Genomic DNA, 24,204 nt, shown 5'->3' with positions numbered 1-24,204 from the left:
CAACCTGCATTTGGTGGACTTCAAAGGAACTTTTAGTGCTGGAGGGCACTAAAATAAAGAAATGCCTATAAATGTCACAAGGAAAAATGAGTTCAGATTGTGGTAAAGACAAAGTAGCTTGTCTAAGACTCACTGTCCTATAAATAATTATTATAACAAAATAATCAATAAACCATTTGGAGTCACTTTAAAATGAGAAGTGGACATATATTAGTAGATTCAACCCTTGAAAGAATTAAATGGCAATGGGTCAGAATCTCATTTACTTGGCTTTTTTCCTGAAGTCATTTCAGATTCCTATGGAATAGGTCAGGTATGAGTCAAGCATAAATTTGCTATTCCATAGTTTAAAGATTCTTGGTGCTACCAGACCAGCTGGCAACTGAAGTGGTGAAATCCTGAGAAGGATGAACCTCAGAGAAAGCATCCCCAAATCAGCACATAAATATTTCTCAAAATCTTGGCTGGCCTTTCAATGCACAAGGACAATTGAAAAAAGTCTGGTGAAAAAAATAGTAGTTGGAAATATGAAAAAGTTGTGCATATATTTTAATTCCTGTCAACTGTGATGAGATAGAATTTACAGTGTAGTCTTGTTTATAGACACCTTGGGCATTCCACTGAAATTGTAGAAGGGCCATACTGTCACACTAATATTATAAACAGTACTAAACAAATCTTTAGGCTGTGTGAAGACACAATCAAAATTGATCCATTTTTAAGAAATGTAAGATCTAAGAATTATATGTTCAAGGTAACTCACTGGTAATGTTTTCACTTTTTTGTTGTTGTTTTTTTGCCATTTAATATTAAGTTCAAGGTAAACAAACAAGAGAACAAAAACAATCACCCATCACAGTACTTGCAAAAAACAAGAACTTTAGAGATAGTCAAAAGAAAAAGCAATGTATAGAAATAGACATAGAGATAACACAGGTAAAATATTTGCAATTACTTTAAATAGTTAATACAAGTCATTTTAATAATATAAAGGGAAAAAATCACCATCAGGAGTGATCATAAAGAAAATCTTAGCAAAACTCAAAAACTATGAAAAAACATTAAAACATGCAATTTTTTTACTTGAAAAATTAAGGAAATGGCCTTAAGAACAGATTGAAGTTGGCAGATTATAAATTCAATGAATTTGAAGACAGATTAATGGAAACTATTAAAGATAAATAGCAAAGGCAAAATATTGAGCACAAATAAATAGAGCTTCAATAATTGCAGATAATTTATTCAAAACTTTAATATTTGCAGATTTGAAATGCTCAGAGGAGAGAAAGGACAATTCATACAAAAATATGAATGTGTAATTACTGAGAACATTAAGAAACGATGAAAGACAACAGTCTACAAATTTAGGAAGCTCAGCAAATCACAAATTATATTGATACTGAGATAACTACAAGTAGGCACACCATTATCAAGTTGCAGAAAGTCAATATAAACTGAAAATCTTGAAGGCAGTCAGAGAAAAATAGCACTCTATATACCAGAAACTATAAAATTTATTCTGCTTCTTTATGAAAAATAATGGGGACAAAGAGTAAGTAGAAAAAAAAAAGCAACTAATCAACTCAGAATCCCCTAATGAGCAACGTCTTTAAAAACAAGGACGTAGTCAGAAAACCGGAAAGTAGAAAATTTCTCAGGAAAAATGATCCATAAACAAAAAGGAAGTCCTGCTGGGTGAAGCCAACTAAAACTAAGTGGAAACACAGATTAATACATAATAATTAAGAACCATGAACAGTTAAAGCATTGGTACATATAATACAAATGCTTTTCCCCCATAAATTAAAAAAAAATTATAGCAATTTACACACACACACACACACACACACACACACACACACACACACATCTTCTTAAATGTCCCCCATATTTCTGTTTGGATCTGAAACGTCCCCTAGAGGCCATGTGTTCACAAATTATTTGAGGACCTGTGGTGCTACTGGGAGAAGGTAGAACCTTCAGGAGGTGGAGCCTAGTGAAAAGAAGTTATGTTGTCATGTTGTCGGAGTTGTGCCTTTCAAGGTGATATTCAGAACCCACCCTTCCTTTCTCTGCTTTCCAGGAGGCATGAGGTGAGCAGCTTGCCCTATGACATGTTCTCTACCATGTTATAAGGTCCTAAAGGACTACAGCCAGCTGCCATAAACTGAAACCTCCCAAACTGTAAGCAAAAATAAACCTTTATTCCTTATAAGTTGATTTATCTCAGGTATTTGTTACAGAAATGGAAAATAGACTAACACAAGCAAATTGTGAAGTATCCACAAAATATAAACTTCTATGTATCAAAAATATCATTCTGTGTGTTATGAAATCAAGTTGAAGTGGACTATGATAAATTAAAAACATATATTATTATCCTTTGAGAAATCATTAAAAACATTGGGATATGTTGTTAAAAATTTATGTGAAAATTAAGATAGAATTAATAAAAATTTGATAAAGTAAAAAAAGACAGGGAAGAAAGAACAGCAGAATAAAAACATTTAAGAAACAAAATGCTGAAAAATTGAATCCAGCAACATATTAAAAATACATTATAAAAATGAGTTTTATCTTAGTAATGCAAGTTAGATTTAACATTGAAAATCAATCACTGTCACTTACTATATTAATATACAAAAAGGAAAACCCTATCATTCTTTTGATGAAACAAAGAAACTATATGATGAATTTAAATACTTATTCATGATTAATATCTGTTCCCAAATTGGCAATAGGAAAGAACTTGCTTATTCCAATAAAGAGCCTCTATTAAAAAACTACCCCTAGCATCATATTTCATGGTGCAATATTGAATGCCTTTCTAATAAACTCAGGACCATGCCTAAGTTATCCACTTTGATTTCTTTTGTCCAACATTGTTCTGATGGTTCTATTTATTAAAATTAAGAGGAAAGAAAAGAAATTCACAAAAATTGAGTAGGAAGAAGTGAAACTATCTATTTATATATGACATGATCATTTAATTAGAAATCTTAAGAAATTTATTACTTTAGTTCTAAAAAGTAAATTTAAGGTTTAGGGATATAGCTTACTGCTAGAGCAATTGCCTAGCAAGAATGAGGCCCTGCATTTCATCCACAGCACCAAAGCAAGCAAACAAACAACAATGAAAAGATAAATTTAAGAAGGTCACTCAGTCCAAAGTCAAGATACAAAATTCAATTGTATTCCTCCATGTTAGCACTGAAAATTAGAAAATAAAATTTTTCATTTACAATAGCATCAAAATGCATAAAATATTATGGTCTTGAAAGCATGATTCTTGTACCAGAAGCATGAGCATCACCTGGGAAATTATTAGCAATTCAGATTCTTGGGCTGTGTCCCAGACACGATAAATCAGAGGTTCTATAGACGTGGCTCAATAACCTGTTTTAACAAGATCTGCAGATGATTAGGGTGCTTGCCAAAGTTTGAGCGCTCAGGCTTTGGGGGACCAATTAACTTAACTCTTCTTACTGAAGGATTTTTTAGAACCTCAAATACTAATGTATACTAAGAAAATTTTGGATTATAATATGAGATGCACTTTCATAAACACATTCAGCCACAGAAACTTCTTGTTTTTAACATAAGTATCTTTTAAGCTTTATGTTCTATGAAATACTATTGAGAGCATACCATCTGAATTGGGATGAGTTTCAAACTTACACCTACACCTAATGATATTTCCTTTCCTTTAATCCAGCAAAAGTCATATAATTAAGAAAGGATATGAAGAAACCAGGCTTTTTTGTTTCTTTAAAAAGTAGATACACTTATATTGAATGGATGAATTAATTCTTCGAGGTAATAATTGCTGAAATCTGTTTTTGAAAAAATATGTTGTAGTTAAATTATTTTAAAATCTTAAAATGTGCCAACACATGCTTACTTGTCCTCTTTGTTATATTGCTCATTTTGTTTAATACTTGGCAGATATGGTAATACTTGAGCTCAAATAGGATTTTTAATTTAAAAAAGCAGGAATAAAATAGTTAAGTCAGATTCCTAGTTAATTCAAAAGTTTATTTTAACCAATCATTTCCATTAAGTACATAACTGCACCATATTTATGATTATGTCATTGAGAATCTTGGTAACAAAAAGTAGATTTACAGCTCTGTGTTTGTTCCCACAGTTTCAATGCCTATGAGACCCAATCTGCTAGAGTTTGTCAGTGTTCCAGGTTTTAAACAAGAGAATGTCTGCATATTTGCTCTAAATGATATTCCAGGAAGCTCTTAAATGGACTTTTAACTGCTGTGTCACATAAAAGTCACTTAATTTTGGCTGGAAACTCAATGAACCTCAATTCAAAATTGCTTCTGAAATGACTATGTCTTCTTGTAAGTCATTGATGGCCATTTTTCCATATACCAGGGCTAAAAATTTAGTTCTAGTTTCATGTAAAACTGGGAGTACCAGCTGAACAGTTGGAGTCAAGTAGAGATGGTAATTCAATTGAGAAATGGGTAAAAATTATTAGTTATCTATCCAGGAGGAAAAAATAATGATCTTTGCACATTTCGAATAGATAAACTGGCATTGAGTCATCAGAAGCAGTAGAAGCAGCAGCAGCATCACAACCCAGTTATTTTGTTACTTAGAATATGCCAAAAATAAAGCCCAGCAGGTGAAATGTGTTATTTAGAGTAAGCTCCCTCTCTGGAAATTTACCTATCAATCTACTTTCACAAATATTAAACAATATATTTAACAGCAAAAGATTGGAGAAAACTAAATAATCATTAATAGGAAACTGGTTAATAAAAATCAGCACATGCTCTGCATTCTCCTCATTAGTGAAATTATGACTGGATTAGATAATCCCTAAGAATCTATTACCATAAAAGAATGCTATAACTTCTTTTATATCATTGCCACCTAAATTATTTCTGTGAACATCTTTGGGAGGTCATATCTTTAATAAGATGAAAAATCTGTGCAAAATAATTCTTTCAGAATAAAATACTACACAGTAGTCTTTTTCCAAGTCCTGTGAGGAATGGGGAGGGGCCATGCTTATTATGGAGATTTCCATTGCCTAAGCAATGACCCTGTAGTCAATGTTAGGGATAATTAAGTATCAAAATTCAGACATTTATATTTATAACAGGACAGATGAAGATATTAGAAGAACAGAGGAGTTGGGGAGAATAGTACCACCATATGAAGAGGCTGGATCAAGTTGCTTCTCATTTTTAAAAAATTTAACATGCTGTCTTGAAAATGTGATTATAACGTGGTTGAGTCAAGTTTGGCGAGTGATTGTGAAATGGTAGATATTAAGTATTATCTCAATAGATAACAACATTTTGAATGAAAATTTGCTAGAAAATTGATGATACTTATGCTAGTGCAAAAACTTACATGCAATATCTCACATAATTGTTAAGGTACCTGCCCTGTGACATCACATGGAGAAAGATTTCCTGGCAGAAAGCATTAGATGATGCTCACTGGTTTTTTAAACAGGATTGATTAGATTACATGAATGACGTATGAGTTATTATTTTCTGGAAATTTCCCTTCTATTGTGATCTCCATTTTAATTAGCTTTCTAGAGTTTAAATTTGAGTGGCACTTTGCAGTTAATTCTGTAATTATAATTTGCTACAAATAATTTCTAATAGAAGATTTTAACTTTTACCCCAAACACAAAGATGAAAGTTATCAGAGCAAAAAGTCATATATAGTACTTTTTTACATCACGAAAAGAAAAAAAAAAATCTCTATAGATTAAAAACAAGCAACAACTGTTTACATTGTAATAATAATGAACTATTTTTCAGATTAGCCTGAAAATCTATTTTTTTCTAAAACTACACTTAACTTAGATAGTCTCAATGATATAAGTTAAGATTCCATTTAAGATACATTAACAGAAAATTCAGATCTGTGAGAAGTGGCTTAACAATACGTCGTCTCATTTTATAATGCAAGGGGATGGGGATGCCTAGGAGGCGTCCTGTGCATATCCTCAAAGTGTTGCTTCTACTACCTGGCCTCTCACACAGTATACATGTGTTACCTCATGGTTGTTAATACTGTTGAGCTCATAGTATCCATATTCCAGGCAGAGGAAAGAAACAGAGAACATGTCCCTTTCCTTTTAGAAAGCTTCCTAGAATTTTCAAATAATCGTTTTCATGCCCTCTGTTGGCCAGAACTTAATCACATCTTCACATGGTTGGAAAAAGTAGCCTCCATTATGAGCCACTGGTATCCAGTTTAAATGGAAATGTCTTTCTCTAGAGAAGAAAAGAATCATTATTGGGGACAATCCACATTCTCTGTGGAATATGACTTATCCCATACTGATTGATATGTTAATTACTAACTTTTTACATATATTCTAAAATTATTTGCATGTGTGCACTTTCAACAAAAATTGCTAAGAAATTATTGGTAGGAAACAGTTAAGTGCTATGAGGGATATAAAGGTGTATCCACTAATTTTTAAAATCAAAGAACATATATCTATTAAGGAATCCTATAACATTTAACATGTGTTGCAAAGATTCTTAAACAATATCTGATTAATAGAAAAATGTTCCCCCCAAATTTTATCATATTATCAAGTAAGGAAACAATACAAAGTTATTAAACAAAATGCCAATGAGGAAACTCCCCCAAAATAGTGGGAGTATATGTGTGTACTGATCTTCCTTCCAACCTTTTATGTTATTGATTTGGATATCCTCATGCCTTTATAAAAACTAGCAAAAAGAAACAAAAGGATAATAACAAACTTATTTTAAACTGTTTACTCTTTCCTTCTCTTTGCCTTAATGGAGCCTGCGCATCCCTGAAATAGGGACCTCTCAGAGCCCCTTATTGTCCTGCAGAGTCCAGAGCTCATAGTAGTATTCTTCTAGCTTCTCCTCCTTCTTATCATGACTTCTAGATCAAGGCTTTTCCTTGTCCTTTCCTCTTTGAAAGGTTGATTTCCCCTAAGCAAAGCCTCTCTTTCTCTACCTTTGTTGTCAGTGCCATACACCAAATGGAAATGTCTATCCCTAAATTACCAAGGGCTTTGACATCTATCTTATAGACTTTTCTAGTTCTTATGTGGGTTATCTTAGGTGACCTCAACAATCATGTAGTTGACTCATCTGAAACCTTAGCCTCAAAGCTTCTTAATCTTCTGGATTCCAAATATTTTGACCTTTGCTAAAGTTCAGCCACCCTTCTAAATAGCAACACCTTTGACTCTGACATCATTCTTTACTGAGCTATTTCTTAAAACTTAACACAGGGATGTAGATGTAGCTCAGTGATAGAGTGCTTGTCTAGCATGTCTGAAGGCCTGAGTTCAATCTCCAGTACTAGAAAAAGAAAAAAGAAAAGAAAAGAAAAAAAAGCCAACTTTAATGTCTAACCTCTACTGGCTACATTACTTAATAGCATTTACACCCCTCCCTATTTCAACATTAACAAAGCCTCCAAATTTGTTTTCTGTTCTTTCATTCACTGCTATTTTCCATTTTGAGCCTTGAGCCTAGAGTCTGCAGAGTATTGAGACCATTGCAATCATAACTAGTAGTTTCAATCTTCTGTCCCCTAGCAATGTCAGCCTGGCATTTAGGGTGAATAGAAAGTCAAGCATCCAGATGAGCCAGAAACAAATTTTTCATTTATCATCCAAAATGGGCAGGGAACATAAATAACTCCTATACTCAATTTTTTCCCTCATTTAACATCTCGGGGGGAACTTCTTTCTTCCCTAAGATTCAATAAACTGTGTCTGAATTTTCTTAACTTCCTATATTCACAATGTAATTTAGGCATTGTGTTTGCATCCATCCTTATTCCTCCATTTCCCTCCTCTTCTTTCTCATGGAAAGGAATCTCCATTCAGCATTTTAAGCTTAGATCCTGCTATAGCTTCTCTATGCTGTGCCCAGGGTCCTGGGCACTGCTTATTCTCTTCTCTTTTCCAGACCTTTTTCTATGTTTTGAGATGCATCCACACCTATCCTCTTGTTTCTTCTGTATTAAAAAGCTGAGATTCTGGAAAGTATAGTTTATATTTGCTGCTTAGGCTTTGCTCAACTTTTTGAAATTGAGCTTCAACTTCTTCTGTGTGAACTTTTCCACTGGTGTTCTCCTCTTCCAAAACACCAAAAACTTTGTGGTTGTTAAATCCAGTGGACAGGGTTTAGTCTTTACCTTATTTGTCTTCACTGTAGTATTTTACTTAATTCACCACACTCAAACAAAGGAACTCTCTTCATTCTCATAACATATCTCTAGATAGATTCTCTTCTACCTCTCTGGCTGCTCCTTCCTGCTGTTTAGTCTTCTCTATCCTTCAATCTCTCTTGGTATCTGATTCACTACTCTTCCTTCAGTTGATACAATTATATTAAGAGATCTCAAGTTTATTTGTTGTCTTGGCATCAAGAATAGAAATAAAGAAGAATGTCATATTTGTTCTCTATCTATTCAAATATCCAGGGCAGGAACTGTTAGAGAGTGCCTGGAATAGTGTTTTACATACTGAAGTAGATTAGAAAATGATTAAGCATAGGAAAACATATGTGGAAAATTTTCTGTGCTTGGGTAAGTGTCAAAGAAGCAACAGCTGCACAGATCAGAAAGGTAGTATTTTTAAATTGAGATAATAAAATTTAAAACTTATTTCTTCTATAATCTATGAAATAATTCCCAAACTAGACTCTACTGTGTCCTCTAAACCATAGTTTTCCATTCAATATATGTTCTCAAAAGATAAAGTCAAATGAAAAATTCTACAGATACGTGGATCCATATTGACATATTTTTGTTTTTGACTGTCTTTATGACTTCAAAAGAAGTACTGAAATAGTCACATCTCTTATTTCCTCAACTCATTATGGAACTTATTCCATTTACTACCAGAATCTGCCTGAACATCATTCTGCTTAATGATCTTATCTTTCAGTGAGTGAAACTCATTCCTCAGCATTTGTAATTCTAGGCTATGCTGAATATGTGCTTTCTCCAATGCCATTATTGTGCTGATTTTGCCTCTCCCCCCTTCTTCTCTTTCCTCTTGTTCATCTCACACACACACACACACACACACACACACACACACACACACACACACACACACAACATAAAACCTCTTACAACCCAGACAGAATTTTTAATTTTCAATTCAAGTTTCATGAATGTTATAGCTTTCCCATCCCCCTGCTTCTAAGAAATGTTCCTGCTAATAATACAGTTAGAGTGTGTGTTATCCCATTTTCAAACCCTATATCTATGTCCCACTTTCAAACCCTGTATGAGGAATCAATGTACTTTTAAAAGAGATTACTTTTTAAAAAGATTCATTTGGGGGCATCTATCTGAAGTTAGGTGAATCAGATCCTTTCCCTAGTATTTTAGAACTTGTGATTATGTTGGCTGTGCTTTAGACCTCCCCTGGAAGAGAATATACTCTGGAGTTGTTGGTGGCCATTTCTACTACATGGGACAGTTAGAAAAAATAAAGACAATCTAAAGAGAGAGTCAGAAATAAAGGCTGAGAGAGAGGCCTAGTGGATTCTACACCCAAGTTTTTATTGATCATTAGAGCTTAGCTCTACAGAACAATTCCTACATTTTAGTTCCAAGAATCAATATATTTCCCTATCTGTCTGATTTAGTTTGAGTAAGCTTTTGTCATTTACAACCAGAATGTTGAGCAAATATATGTTCTGTGAGCTTAAAATTGGATTAGTCCATTTATTTCTATCTACTTTTGTGTTTCTCATAAAGGGAAACAAATAGTCTGTTTAATTAGCTAACAAGAGTATTGAAATTGTGGCATACAAATTGATTATTTTTATTCTGTGGTAGAGGAGACAATTATCCTCTTAGGAAACCCTTGCCTATCTCTGCTTCCTCATTGCTCCCTTATATTCAAAAATTAAAGTTTTCTTCAGCTTGTGTGAATCTGTAATGAGGAAGTAATTTAGGAATAAATAGTTTAGGAAAACATTTTTCTAATTGGTGTGCTTACCTCAGTTACCCATTCTGGATACCAGAATTTTGATGGATTACTAAACCAGGACATGCTGAACTGAAAAGCAATAACAAAACAGAAGGGTTAAAGGGTTTTACAACTTGAAATTTTGTAAAAGCAACAAAAGATTGCTTTCTCCTCCTCTCTTAAAATAGATTTAGTGCTAGATAATTTACTATGATATAAATATATATAACAACAACTGAAATTGACATTCAGAAGAGCTTTAATAAAAGTTTAATTCTTCTTATCCATGAACTGGTTTACAAAATTTAGGTAGGAAGTAAAAAGGGCATTTTTATGTGTGGCTCAGTAAAAATTTTTATCTCTTTCATCCCTGTCTGTTGTCCCTCACCTTCTGTCCTGTGCCAGTCTTCAGTGGAAGCTTTACCTCGTTAACTAATTGTAGTATATGATCCTTCTCTGCTAGTCCTGCAGTTCTACTTCAAATGCCCAGAAATTATTAAAGATGGCTGAGGAGGGTGTGCCCCTATAATAGCATCTTGATTCATTGATTGAGAAAGGATTCCTTGTTCTTTATGTTAATCTTGCATCCATATGAACCATATCCATTTTATCTTTTTTCCTGCCACACATTAAATAGCAAGTAAAGTTTCCCTGTTTTAAATATTGGCAATTTCTAAACATAGCCTCTGAGCTCAGTAGGAACAACCTCTGTCTACAATCATTATCAAGTCACATGTCTTATAAACTATTAAAATTCCGAAACAGAAATTTGTTCTTTTAACTTTGTCCCAATGATTTGATAGTAGGCTAAGAACTCAGACACTTAGTAACTATCAAATTAAAAATTCTTAAAGTAGAAATGAAGAAGAACTAACTTTATTAGTAATTTATATCTTAGTGTTCTAGGTCCTTTTTGTTTGGGGGGAGTAAATTTTATGAAAAGGAGACTGGAACAAGTATTAAGACATTATAGGGATATATAATAGGGATATGGCTCAAGCCGTAGAGCACTCACCTGGCAGGCATGCGGGCCGAGTTCGATCCTCATCACCACATACAAACAAAGATGTTGTGTCCACCTAAAACTAAAAAATAAACATTAAAATTCTCTCTTTCTCTCTCTCTCTCTCTCTCTCTCTCTCTCTCTCTCTCTCTCTCTCTCTCTCTCTCTCTCAAAAAAAAAAAAAAAGACATTATAGCTTTTGAAGGTAATGAAGGAAGAGTTCCTAAAAGGAATCACAGGGAGCGGAAAGTGGAATAATAAGCCATTATAATAATAAGCAGCACAGTTTCCCCTCCATGGCCCTCAATACACATTTCAAGACAAGTGGTCAGTGAGGTTGGTATATAATGCTCTGCATGTCTCTCTATTAAATCCACATAATTCTGCCACAGTGAACTCAGGGTTTGCTGATAAATCTAAAACTAAGTTGTTCGGTTTTTAATACCTGTAGGTGGGAAATATGGAAACATTGATGATACATATGCATTCTGTGAATGTATTTGTATACTTTTTCAAGAACAACTGAAAGCACTTGATTCTCTTATATTTTGATTATGTAGAATCAGAAAGTACTTCTAAAACTAGGTAGTTTAAAAATAAGTGGAGTACGGGCTGGGGTTGTGGCTCAGCAGTAGAGGTTCGGTGGTAGAGTGCTTGCCTAGCATGCATGAGGCATTGGGTTCAATCCTCAGCACCACATAAATGTAAAGTAAAGTATTCTGTTCACCTAAAACTTAAGAATAAACATTTTTTTAAAAAATCAGTGAAGTAGAAGAAGAAAAAAGAGGAGGAGGGTGGAAAGACAAGAAAAGTTATAAAGGATGGAATTAAATTGACCACACTATACTATGAAATATATTAATAAAACCATAATGAATTTTATCTTTATGGTATTTCCATAAAGCACTAATAAAGAAAAACTATAAATAAATAAAAGGAACACCACTAGAGAAAGGGGAATAAGGGAAGGGAGAAAAGGAAGGAGAGGTTAAACATTGGGGACTGAAGTAGAGCAAATTATATTCCATGCTTATATTATTCTTATAAAGGCCCCATTATTATGTATAACTTTAATGCACTAATAAAAATACAGTATGTAAATCCCTGAGAATCTAGCAGTAGAACTGAGGAATCAGTGTACTTTTAAAAGAGTATATTAATATCACTAAAGAAATTTAAGTAAAAAAGTAACCTAAACTGCATAATTAATTCAAATCTATGTTTTTATATGTTCTTATTATTTACTTCTTGTTTACACATACACTTTTAGTATAAATGCCACAATTTTCCACATTTGAACTTAATAATTGTTTTAGTCAATTGTTTTGCTGCTGTGACCAAAAGACTTAAGAAGAACAATTTTACAGGATGAAAAGTTTATCTGGTATTCATAGCTTCAGAGATCTTAGTCCATAGACGGCTTTCTCCATTCCTCAGGGCCTGAGGTGAGGCAGAACATCAGAGCTGAAGTGTGTGGTGGAAAAAAGCAGCTGAGAGATTCCCTTCACCTGGGATAAAATATATACCCCAAAGACACATTCTCAGTTATCCACCTCCTTCAGCCATACCCCACCTGCCTATAGTTACAACCAGTTAATCCCTATAAGGGGATTAATGCATTGATGAAGTTAAGGACATAGTTTTAACAGTTCTGGGATTACCCAAAAGTCCAAGTCCAAAGTCTCCTCTGAGACTCAAGGCAAACTTTCAGCATGAACTCCTATAAAAAAACAAAAGCAAGTTATACATATCCAATATATAAAGACACAAAATACATATTTATATTCCAAAAGGAGTAAATAGAGGCATGGAAAGAAAGAATGGGATCAAAACAAGACCAAATTTCAGCTGGGCAAACAAGTCCTGTAGTTTCATGTCTGCTACCTGGAGCACATGGCATTGTGGTGTTCTCTCCAAAAGGCTTGTGCAGCTTTGTTCTTATGGCTTTGCTTGTTCCAGTCAACAGCTTCTCTTTTGGCTTGTCTATGCTCAGTTCCTGTAGTTTTCCTCTGCACACTTTCCACAGTACTGGCTTATCTTAATCTTGGGGAATCTCCACTGCAGCTTGGACTTTCCTCTCACTTCTCCATACATTGCCCTCTCAGGGGCAGCCTGCAGGGACTGCCTGGACTCCAACATCTTCCTTTGAAATATCTGTGAAAGCTTCCGCAACCCCCTAACTCCAGCATCCTGCAGTTTTGCAAAACCAGCACCTTGTGGTTTCTGCCAAGGGCAGCTACCATCTTAAGCAGTAATCAAGACTCCAGGATAAAATGGATACAGCACCCTCTGCGTGCTTGGGTAGCTGAGCATGGTGAAACAACTTCCTAGGCCCTCCTGTGGAAGCAAGGTGCCCCACCAGTATTTTCTCAAAGGAATTTTTACTTTTATATCCTTGAGCCTGAGATGGGTGTGGTCTTGCCAATTCCAGAGATGCTAATAAGCCATCTTCCCTATTGTCTCTGGGCAAAGTCTTTAGCAATTTTTTGGTGGTTGTAATGTCTTTATCAACCACATTTCCCTTGGCCCTAGCTTTATTCACAGTTTTCTGGCTAAACTGAAAGTTTTTCAAATATTTCTGCTTAACTCTTTGCTCCTGGTTATCATAATAGACTTATCTAAAAGCTGCATCATCATCCATGCCACTGCCTAAAGGCTGTGCTGCCTTGAAAGTCCCTCCACGAGATTAATTAGTCCATCACCTTTAAATTAAGCTTCACACAAAATCTGAAGACATGGGCAACATGAAGACAACTTCTTAAATGAATGGACTATAGTTCAATTTCCTATAGGATTTTCCTTCTCCTCTGAAATCTTATGAGCCCATTATTCACTGTCCACAGTCCTTCAGCATTCTGGTCTTCTGAACTCCCATGAGTATTGCCCATTAAGCTCTTTTACAACACTATAAAACTTTGCAAGCTTGTGTCTCTAAACTTTTCAAAATACCTCTCACAAATTCCAAAAATCTCCAAAGGCTTCTGAACCACATGGTCAGGTTAGTCACAGCAATGACCCCACTTCTTGGAACCAATTTGTGTTTTAGTTATCTTTCTCATTGCTGTGAAAGACCTGATGAAAAGTTTAGTTTGGGGCTCACAATTTTAGAGGCTCAATCCTTAGATTGCCAACACCATTTCTCAGGGCCTGAGGTAAGGCAGGGCATCATATATCATGTTAGAAGAGTGTGACAGAGGAAAGTGATTTAGAAAATTACACTAGAAAGGAGAAATAGAGAAGCTGAGGGAATGAATTTCACTTACCTGGGATGAAATATATAGGCACTCCATCAATAACCCAGCTCCTCCAGCCACACACCATCTGTCTATGGGTATCATCCTGTTAATCCCTATCTGGAGATTAGTAAACTGATTAAGTTAATGCTCTCATAACCCAATTATTTCACCCCTAAACTTTCTTGCATTATCTCACATATGAGCTTTTGGGAGACATCTCATATTTAAACCATAACAATATGTCACATTATATCATATATTTTTCTCCAATGTAATCTTATTTTTTATTCCTCTAAGTCCTCTTGTTTCCTATTCTCACCCTTCTTCAAGAAGAAAATATTAATTATTTTAAGTGTACCATCCATACTTTTCCCCATACTTGTCCAAACATACATTACAATGTGTTTTTTTTCTTAACAATGTATAATGGACAATGTGCTAATTTAGCAGACACTAAACTCATTTATTTCAATGGCATAATGTTACATATTCAGTAATACTATATTGTTTCAAATATTTCTCTATTGAAAGATATTCAGGGCATTTTAGATTTTTCCCCCTGTAACCATAAATATAGCTACACAATAAACTCCTCTAGTTTTATGTAAACATACAGATGCTTATTTTCCATGTAAAAGAATTCCAGAAGTTGAGAATCTTTATGGCATGCTTGGACAGCTAATGGTCAACTAATGGTCTGAAGTTATTTCTAAATATTCTTATGAGTCTGTGAGTCACTTTCCCAGTATCTCTGCTTCCAAAGCTGAAAGCAATACCCTCAGGAGAAAGCTGTTTTGGCAGCCTAAGTGTCTGCTTTGGATGTAAAAAGTATCAAGCTTTATTGTGATCAATCCCTGGGTAGCACCTTATTTTTTTGTGGATTCTTTGTGGTCTATAACAAATATTGAAAACTGAAAAGTAATTTTCCCAGGAGTTAAATATAATCACTGTCAAAATGTTTGTTTCAGCACTTGCATTTTACTTATTCTTGTGTAGTATCTCTGTTTCAAGGAAGCAGAACCCCTGGAAGTTCTGAATCTTCTGCATCAGCTGACAGTGACTGGGCCTATACCCCTGGAATATTCAAATGGGAACATACAAATGTCACCACAGAAACTCTCAGCAATTGCTGTCTTTTAGAACTGAACTCTAGAAAGTGGTCTTACAGATATCTCAGAGAGAAATGGGCACTCTGTTCCATATAAGCTAAAGTTCAGCAGGTGAAAAAGAAAGAACACATGAACGAGTTTGCTTTATGGATCTGATTAGCACCGTCATTCTCTTGGATACACATTGTATATAGCTTTAATATTTAAAGCTACATACAGCTGTTGTGAACTGTCAGTCAATAGCTATTTTGCTGAATGTTCTATGTGACTTATAAGGACAGATTTGTCCTTATGGCAAATATATTTTGAAAAATACAATTTTATGTTCTCTGGATATATAACTTTGGATGCTGATATCTTAGCAACTCAATACTTTGTTTTTTTAGGGATCCATTTGATGTATTTATAAGATTTCATTTTTATATGAATACCTCCAACATATAATTCTCCCTCTCAATTTGTGTACATGATTCATTTAAAGTAAATACTAGATATTATGATCATTTTGTTTTCCTATATATAAATTTTGCATAATCACCTTTTTTTTTTTTTTTTTTTTTTTTTTTACTATTGCTCTGTAGTATGGTTTCATGTCTGGTACAGTGATGCCACCTGCTTCACTCTGCTTGCAAAGGATTGCTTTAACTATTCTGGGTCTCTTATTTTTCCAGATGAATTTCATAACTGTTTTTTCTATTTCTATGAGGAATATCATTGGATTTTGATTGGAATTGCATTAAATTTGTATAGTGCTCTTGATAGTATGGTAATTTTGACAATATTAATTTTGCCTATCCAGGAACAGAGTATATTTTTCCATCTTCTAAGGTTTTCTTTAATTTATTTCTTTAGTGTTTTTTAGTTTTCATTGTAGAGGTCTTTCACCTCTGTCATTGATTCCCAAGTATTTTATTTTATTTTTTGATGCTATTGTAAATGAGTAGTTTTCCTTGTTTCTATTTCAGAGAATTTTATCACTGATATACAGAAATGCCTTTGATTTACAGATGCTGATTTTGCATCCTGTTACTTTGCTGAATTCATTTTTTAGTTCTAGAAGTTTTCTGGTGGAATGTTTTGGGTCTTCTAGCTATAGAATCATATAGTTGGCAAATAGTGATAATTTGAGTTCTTCTTTTCCTATTTGTATCCCTTTAATTTCTTTCATCTGTCTAATTGCTCTGGTCAGTGGTTCAAGAATTATGTTAAATAGAAGTGGTGAAAGAGGACATCCATGTTTTGTCCCAGTTTTTAGAGGGAATGCTTTCATTTTTCTCCATTTAGAATGATGTTGACCTGAGGTTTAGCATTGATAGCTTTTGTGATATTGAGATATGTTCCTGTTATACCTAGTTTTTCTAGTGTTTTGAACATGAATGGGTACTATATTTTGTCAATTTTTTTTTCTGCATTGTTTGAGGTGATCATATGATTTTTATCTTTTAAGTCAATTGATGTGATGAATTACATTTATTGATTTATGTATGTTGACCTAATCTTTCATCCCTGGAATGAACCCCATTTGATTATGGTACACGATCATTTTGATATGCTTTTGTATTAGATTTGCCAGAATTTTATTGATAATTTTTTCATTTATGGTCATTAAGAGATATTGGTCTGAAGTTTTCTTTCTTTGATATGTCTTTGCCTGGTTTTGGAATCAGGGTGATATTGGCCTCATAGAATGAGTTTGGATGTGCTTCCTCTTTTTTCTATTTCATGAAATAACTTGAAAAATATTGGTATTATTTCTTCTTTAAAGGCTTGTACAACTCAGCTGTGTATCCATCCAGTCCTGGACTTTTCTTGGTTGGTAGGTTTCTGATGACATCTTTAATTTCATTGTTTGAAATTGATCTGTTTAAATTGTATACATCATCCTGATTCGATTTTGGCAAATCATATGAGTCTAGAAATTTGTTGATGCCTTCAATATCTTCAATTATATTTTAAATGGAAAAAAAGTGTAAAGAACTACTCTTATTGACTTACAATTCTAAAATTAATTTAATGCTGCTTTTCCACAATATTATATTTGAATTTGAGAAAAAGATAAATACTATAAAAACATAATTTGTTCATAAATACCAATGAGTTTTTGGTGCACATTTTCTACAGACATTTTCTTCTCCAGTGAGGATATTTTATGGAAAGCAAGAATACTCATTTCTATTTTATCATTTGTTTAGAATAGCTAGTATTTGTACATAATTTTATTAGGAATTTTGCTGTTTTTATTTCTGAAAATTTAGCTTCAGTAATTATTTAATTTCAAGTTTCACAATGAAATTAAAACCACTAAACAGAATTTGGCCCTGCAGAGAACAGTAATATTTTAGAACAGCTACTGAGAGTTATCAGATCAGAGTTGCATGTCCATATGACTTCTTAGTAATAATCTCTCTTCCTTATTCACTTTATGTAGAGCCTTCCCCCAGTCAACAAAGGCAGTGATAAATCATTCTGTGGAATGACAAAGTATTTAAAAATCTGGAAGTGTTCCAAATTCAAAACTTGCTATTTTCTATTTAAAAAAATTTTCACTATTTAAGTATACCATGGTTAATTGTGTATGTGTGTGAAATTTTATTTTTGTTTTTGCTAAGCATAAAGTAGGAATGATAAACAGTCTTCCTATCCATAATGTTTATATTCAAAATGTGTTTTTCCATCGTTAAAACCTTTTAGGCAATTAGGAATGGAGTTAACATATGTGCTAAAGCAATTAGGAAACTGCCTGCCAAACCTGAGCTCTCTATATATAACGATGAAAAATAAAGTAAGTTATAATTTCATGTCATAAAGTACTTGGAGAATTTTCTGAACAAATCATTCTTACATAGCCAATAAGAATTCCAATGATTAAAAAAAAATAAAACCACTTTACTTATTTATTTTAACAACTACTTTTTTTCACTAAAATATATACATGAGTCAATAGTATGTAAGTTTAGTCATTATCCCCAACCAATGTATGTAGAGATTCTAAAAGATAAAGTTGAAAATAGGGAGACTCAGAAGTCCTCTATTTTCCCAATGCCCTCTCCATCCTCATATTTCTTTATCTCTATCTTCCCATGTATTACCAACATGCTTATTGCACTTCACTAAATCATCACATATATCTGCATTTTTACATGCTGTTTCCCCTTCAGAATGCATTCATCATTTTTTTTTTTTCTGAAGAGGTTTCCTACTCAAATTTTTAAGATCCAATTTGAAAACAGAAAATAAGTAATTCTATGTCTGAGGTCCCTCCTAGCACTCTGCACACATTTCTTGTGCTTAAATTAAATCATTAAACATTATTGATCCTACTGTGTAGACATATTAAATGCTACAGGCAATACAGAAACATTGATGAGGGCCCCGATCTCAATGTCATATCAGATGATATTATACTCATTTTCTATCTCAGTGGATGGTAACACATTCCCATTCCTCACTCATTTGTATTTTCTCAGTTCCTAACACTGTGTTTGGCACAGAAGGTATTAGATAAAACTTCATGGATAGGCAGAACTAACATCATCAAAATGGCGATATTACCAAAAGTTCTCTATAGGGTCAATGCAATGTCAATCAAAATCCCAACGGCATTTCTTATAGAAATAGATAAAGCAATCATGAAATTCAGATGGAAAAATAAAAGACCCAGAATAGCAAAAGCAATTCTAAGCAGGAAATGTGAATCAGGAGGTGTGGCGATACCAGATTTCAAACTGTACTACAGAGCAATAGTAACAAAAACAGCATGGTACTGGTACCAAAACAGGCGGGTGGACCAATGGTACAGAATAGAGGACACAGAAACCAATCCACAAAATTACAACTATCTTATATCCGATAAAGGGGCTAAAAGCATGCAATGGAGGAAGGAGAGCATCTTCAACAAATGGTGCTGGGAAAACTGGAAATCCATATGCAACAAAATGAAACTGAATCCCCTTCTCTCGCCATGCACAAAAGTTAACTCAAAATGGATCAAGGACCTTGATATCAAATCAGAGACTATGCGTCTGATAGAAGAAAATGTTGGCTCCAATCTACATATTGTGGGGTCGGGCTCCAAATTCCTTAACAGGACACCCATAGCACAAGAGTTAATAACAAGAATCAACAAATGGGACTTACTTAAACTAAAAAGTTTTTTTCTCAGCAAGAGAAACAATAAGAGAGGTAAACAGGGAGCCTACATCATGGGAACAAATTTTTACTCTTCACACTTCAGATAGAGCCCTAATATCCAGAGTATACAAAGAACTCAAAAAATTAAACAGTAAGAAAACAAATAACCCAATCAACAAATGGGCCAAAGACCTGAACAGACACTTCTCAGAGGAGGACATACAATCAATCAACAAGTACATGAAAAAATGCGTACCATCTCTAGCAGTCAGAGAAATGCAAATCAAAACCATCCTAAGATACCATCTCACTTCAGTAAGATTGGCAGCCATTATGAAGTCAAACAACAACAAGTGCTGGCGAGGATGTGGGGAAAAGGGTACACTTGTACATTGTTGGTGGGACTGCAAATTGGTGTGGCCAATTTGGAAAGCAGTATGGAGATTCCTGGGAAAGCTGGAATGGAACTACCATAGCTCTTCTCGGACTATTCCCTGAAGACCTTAAAAGAGCATACTACAGGGATACTGTCACATCAATGTTCATAGCAGCACAATTCACAATAGCTAGACTGTGGAACCAACCCAGGTGCCCTTCAATAGATGAATGAATAAAAAAAATGTGGCATTTATACACAATGGAGTACTATGCAGCACTAAAAAATGACAAAATCATGGAATTTGTAGGGAAATAGATGGCACTAGAGCAGATTATGCTAAGTGAAGCTAGCCAATCACTAAAAACAAATGCCAAATGTCTTCTTTGATATAATGAGAGCAACTAAGAACAGAGCAGGGAGGAAGAGCAGGAGGAAAAGATTAACATTAAACAGAGATATGAGGTGGGAGGGAAAGGGAGAGAAAAGGGAAATTGCATGGAAATGGAAGGAGACCCTCAATGATATATAAAATTACATATAAGAGGTTGTGAGGGGAATGGGGAGAAAAAAACAAGGAGAGAAATGAATTATAGTAGATGGGGTAGAGAAAGAAGATGGGAGGGGAGGGGAGGGGGGATAGTAGAGGATAGGAAAGGTAGCAGAATACAACAGTTACCAATATGCCATTATGTAAAAATGTGAATGTGTAACTGATGTGATTCTGCAATCTTTGTAATGTTTTGAATAACAATAAAAAAAAAAAAACAACTTCAGACTGGTGCATCTCTCACACCATTTACATTTGTTATCTCCTGGTAAAGGAGGACAGAGAGCCCTGCCCCACCAGAGGACTTCTGCTTCTAGGCTCCTAAGCTGGCTTAGTATACCACCAGCAATAGTTGGGCTTTGGTTGAGCTTTGCCACCTCACCGTCTTGGCTAACCAATGTCAATTTCTCGGAACTGGACTAGCACTCCACAGTCTTATCTGCTGAAGAACCGCACCTCCATGGGGAGTAAAATTACCAGAGTAGATGACCTCATCCCTAGACCCCAAGACATAGCAGTGGCCTGCTATTTTTGCATGCCTACTGCTTCTGCACCCAGTCTTGTAGAGCCTGGGCCACTACTAAGTCCCACCACCTCTGTGTTCACAGTCGACATTATATACTACCTACTAACCTGATGCCCAGGTTACCACTCTGTTTTGTCTGCACTGGGATCTGAATTGGAGCTGCACCCTGCTCCATGGGGCCCAAACCTCTGGAACACCCCTATTCTCTGGACCTCTGCCAATATTGCTCTCTAATTCTAAAGATCAGAACTATAGCTACATCTCTGCCCCATTGGATTGAGTTACTGAAGTATGCCTTAGAGGCACATACTTTGACTTTTTTGGGGGCTGAATCTATCCATGCCTCAGAGAGTGAACTTGCTCCTATGCCACAGGTGGCATAGTAGTCTAGCAGTATACTGTTCTTACAATACCAGCTGCACAGACTCTCTGAACATCTATATTGTAGATACAGCACTGCTGTGGCTGCTTGTGGGCTATGTCAGTGAAACACTAGGTAGAGTATCCCAACCAAGTCTCTCTGCTGTGGGCAAAACAGGAAGACAAGGGCCATTAAAATCCTTGCTACTGAGAAATCTAACAATATACAGTGTCACCACCATTTCCATAAACTCTTACTGTCTAGATTATTGAGGTACATGTACTTGTTGCTGAAAAAGCTGCATAGAGACTACACTGCTGTCTCTCTAGAACCAAAGCCAATACACCCTTCCCTAACAATATCCTAGGGTGCATCTGCAGTTAGGTCTGTCTTTATTAAAGCCATTCTATAGATTTAGACGATGTGATTTTACCATTAGATATATGTGCAGGGACAGAAGAAACATTAGAAAGTAAGGAAACATTACACAAAGAAGAGTTTATAGCAGATTCAGAAACAAGAAAGACAATGGAATTCAAGCTTAGCATTATAGAAAAAAAAACAAGCCACAAAGGTAAACAAGAGGGGAAGAAAGAAACAAAGAATTCATAAAACAATCAGAGAAAAATTAACAAAATGGCAGGAATAAGTCTTTACTCTGAATAAAAACCTTGACTGTAAAGAGATTAAACTCTCAAATCCTGTTTTGGTTAAAAAAAATACAAGATAAAACAATGTATGACATATTCAACAATATGTATCATACCTAAATGTTACACATTTTAGCTCTAAGAATTTACATAAACTGGAAGAGAAGGGATGGAGAAAGATATTCCATGACAATAGCAACCAAAAGATATTTATATCAGATTAAAATAGGCCTCAAGAAAAACCGTTGCAAGAGATAATGAATATTAATTAATTTTAAATTAATAATTAATTATTAATAATGTTAATAATTATTGATGTGATTATTTAGTGGAAAAGGTGTCAAGTAATCAAAAGACATAACAATTTTAAATATATATGCATTAACCTAAATATATAAAGCAAATATTAATGGACATTTAATGCATAGCTTACTTTGTTTGCATGATATTTTCCAACTCCATCCATTTACCTTTAAATGCCATAATTTTATTCTTTTTTAATGCTGAGTAATATTACACTGTGTATATATACACCACAGTTTCTTTTTCCATTCATCTTTTGAAAAGCATCTAGGTTGCTTCCACAATTTAGCTATTGTGACTGTGCTGCTGTAAACATTGATGTGACTGTGTCACTGTAGTGTGCTGATTTTAAATCCTTTGGGCATAGACTGAGGAGTGAGATAACTGGATCAAATGGTGGTTCCATTCCAAATTTTCTGAGGAATCTCCATATTGCTTTCCAGAGTGGTTGCACCAATTTGCAGTCCCTCCAGCAATGTATGAGTGTGCCTTTTTCCCCACATCCTTGCCAACCTTTATTGTTGTCTGTATTTTTGATAACTGTCATTCTGACTGGGAAATTTGAGAGTAGTCTTGATTTGCTTTACTCTAATTATTAGAGATGTTGAACATTTTCTCATGTATTTGTTGATTGATTGTCAATACAACTATATTAACTTGCTACTTTTTTATTCTTTGTTCTTCAAATATTCTAAAAGCTAATTTTTAAATTATACTTGTTAATTTTTGTCATATTATTTTGTAATTATAGATATATTTAGTCATTTTCAATGTTATTATTTCAGCCTTCTTATACCATTAATATTGGTTAGTTTTCTCTCTATTCTTAACTTATTTTGAATTAATTTTATACCTTTCCTCATTCTACTTTATCATGATTAATATGGAACTATATATCATATATATTTAAATCTATGAATACTATAATTAAATTTTAGTGATCAGAAAAAGCATACTTAACTTCTCTAGATCTAAATTTCAGTATTATTTTTATCATCTTCTCCCAAATTCTATGGCTCTAACACCACTTTAACTATGCTTACTGATCTTCAGGTTAGATGCTATTGTTTTTATGAATTTTAATTTTAATTTGCTAATTCCCAACATCTTTTATTCTTGGCAAGATATTTGTTCATATTAGACTCTTTCATGTTTTCTAACTCTTTAATTCTTTGTTATAATTGTTATCTATTTGAACTTATTCTCCATTTATTGATTCTCTTTTTAGTTTGATTTTAAAGTTTTTAGCATTTATTCAATATTGTATTTTATTTATTTAAATAAATACATAAACAGTATGTACATGCTGCACCTGATAATTCCAATATTGTCTCTAATTTATCATTCTGGGATAATCTATTTTTAGGTGACTCTACCTTTGGTAAATCCTACTTTGCTTCTTCTTCTGTACTCTTAATTAGGGGTAAAATTCACAACTCCAGTTTACATGTTTCAGAAAATGTTTCAAGAGATATCTGAATACTTTGTTTTCTTATTCAGTTATTTTGGTCACTGTGCTTTGACTATGTATGATAAAAGTTCTTTCAAGCTTACTAATGCATCTAATAAGATTAAGATTTAATTTGAAATTTTAAATAATTTTTAATGTTATTATTATATAATATGTCTCAAATACCAAATTACAATAAGAAAAGCCTACTTTGACATTAAATAGAAAACATAAATGTACCTTCTGTTTGCCTTCATTTTTTCTCATCAGTTTTTAGTTTCTGGTTGTATGATTTTTTATGTGCTCATATTGAATCAAAATTTAGTTCATTCTTCTGAGGCAATATCCAACTTTTTTCAAACTCAATTTTATTAATGAGAATATAAATAAGTATCAACTTAATACTTCTAGATTTATAGGTGAATGATAGACTGCTGTATTTCCATGTAGAATTCAAGAGGTACAAATGGAAGGTGTTCAATATTTTCTGAAGCAAGTCATTTCATAAACTGATAGAGACAAACAACTTCATACTT

The 24,204-nt window shown here is 34.0% G+C and overlaps 2 long non-coding RNA genes across 2 annotated transcripts in view; both read right to left on the bottom strand.

Moving 5' to 3' along the window:
• Nucleotides 1-12,180, bottom strand: part of LOC144375379 (uncharacterized) — a 39,405-nt gene extending 27,225 nt beyond the window's left edge. The window contains exons 1-2 of the long non-coding RNA XR_013435114.1: nucleotides 10,989-12,180; nucleotides 10,004-10,063 (exon numbers count right to left, since the gene is read on the bottom strand). This is a non-coding gene — a long non-coding RNA (uncharacterized LOC144375379). The remainder of the gene's footprint in view (nucleotides 1-10,003; nucleotides 10,064-10,988) is intronic.
• Nucleotides 12,181-12,260: 80 nt separating this feature from the next.
• The window catches only part of LOC144375380 (uncharacterized), a 60,315-nt gene continuing 48,371 nt past the window's right edge, over nucleotides 12,261-24,204 (bottom strand). Inside the window, exon 3 of the long non-coding RNA XR_013435115.1 lies at nucleotides 12,261-14,329. This is a non-coding gene — a long non-coding RNA (uncharacterized LOC144375380). The remainder of the gene's footprint in view (nucleotides 14,330-24,204) is intronic.

Source organism: Ictidomys tridecemlineatus, chromosome 2 (assembly GCF_052094955.1).
Source record: "Ictidomys tridecemlineatus isolate mIctTri1 chromosome 2, mIctTri1.hap1, whole genome shotgun sequence".
NCBI lineage: Eukaryota > Metazoa > Chordata > Mammalia > Rodentia > Sciuridae > Ictidomys > Ictidomys tridecemlineatus.
Note: the sequence above shows the minus strand (reverse complement) of the source record. Positions and strands in the feature narration are given on the sequence as shown.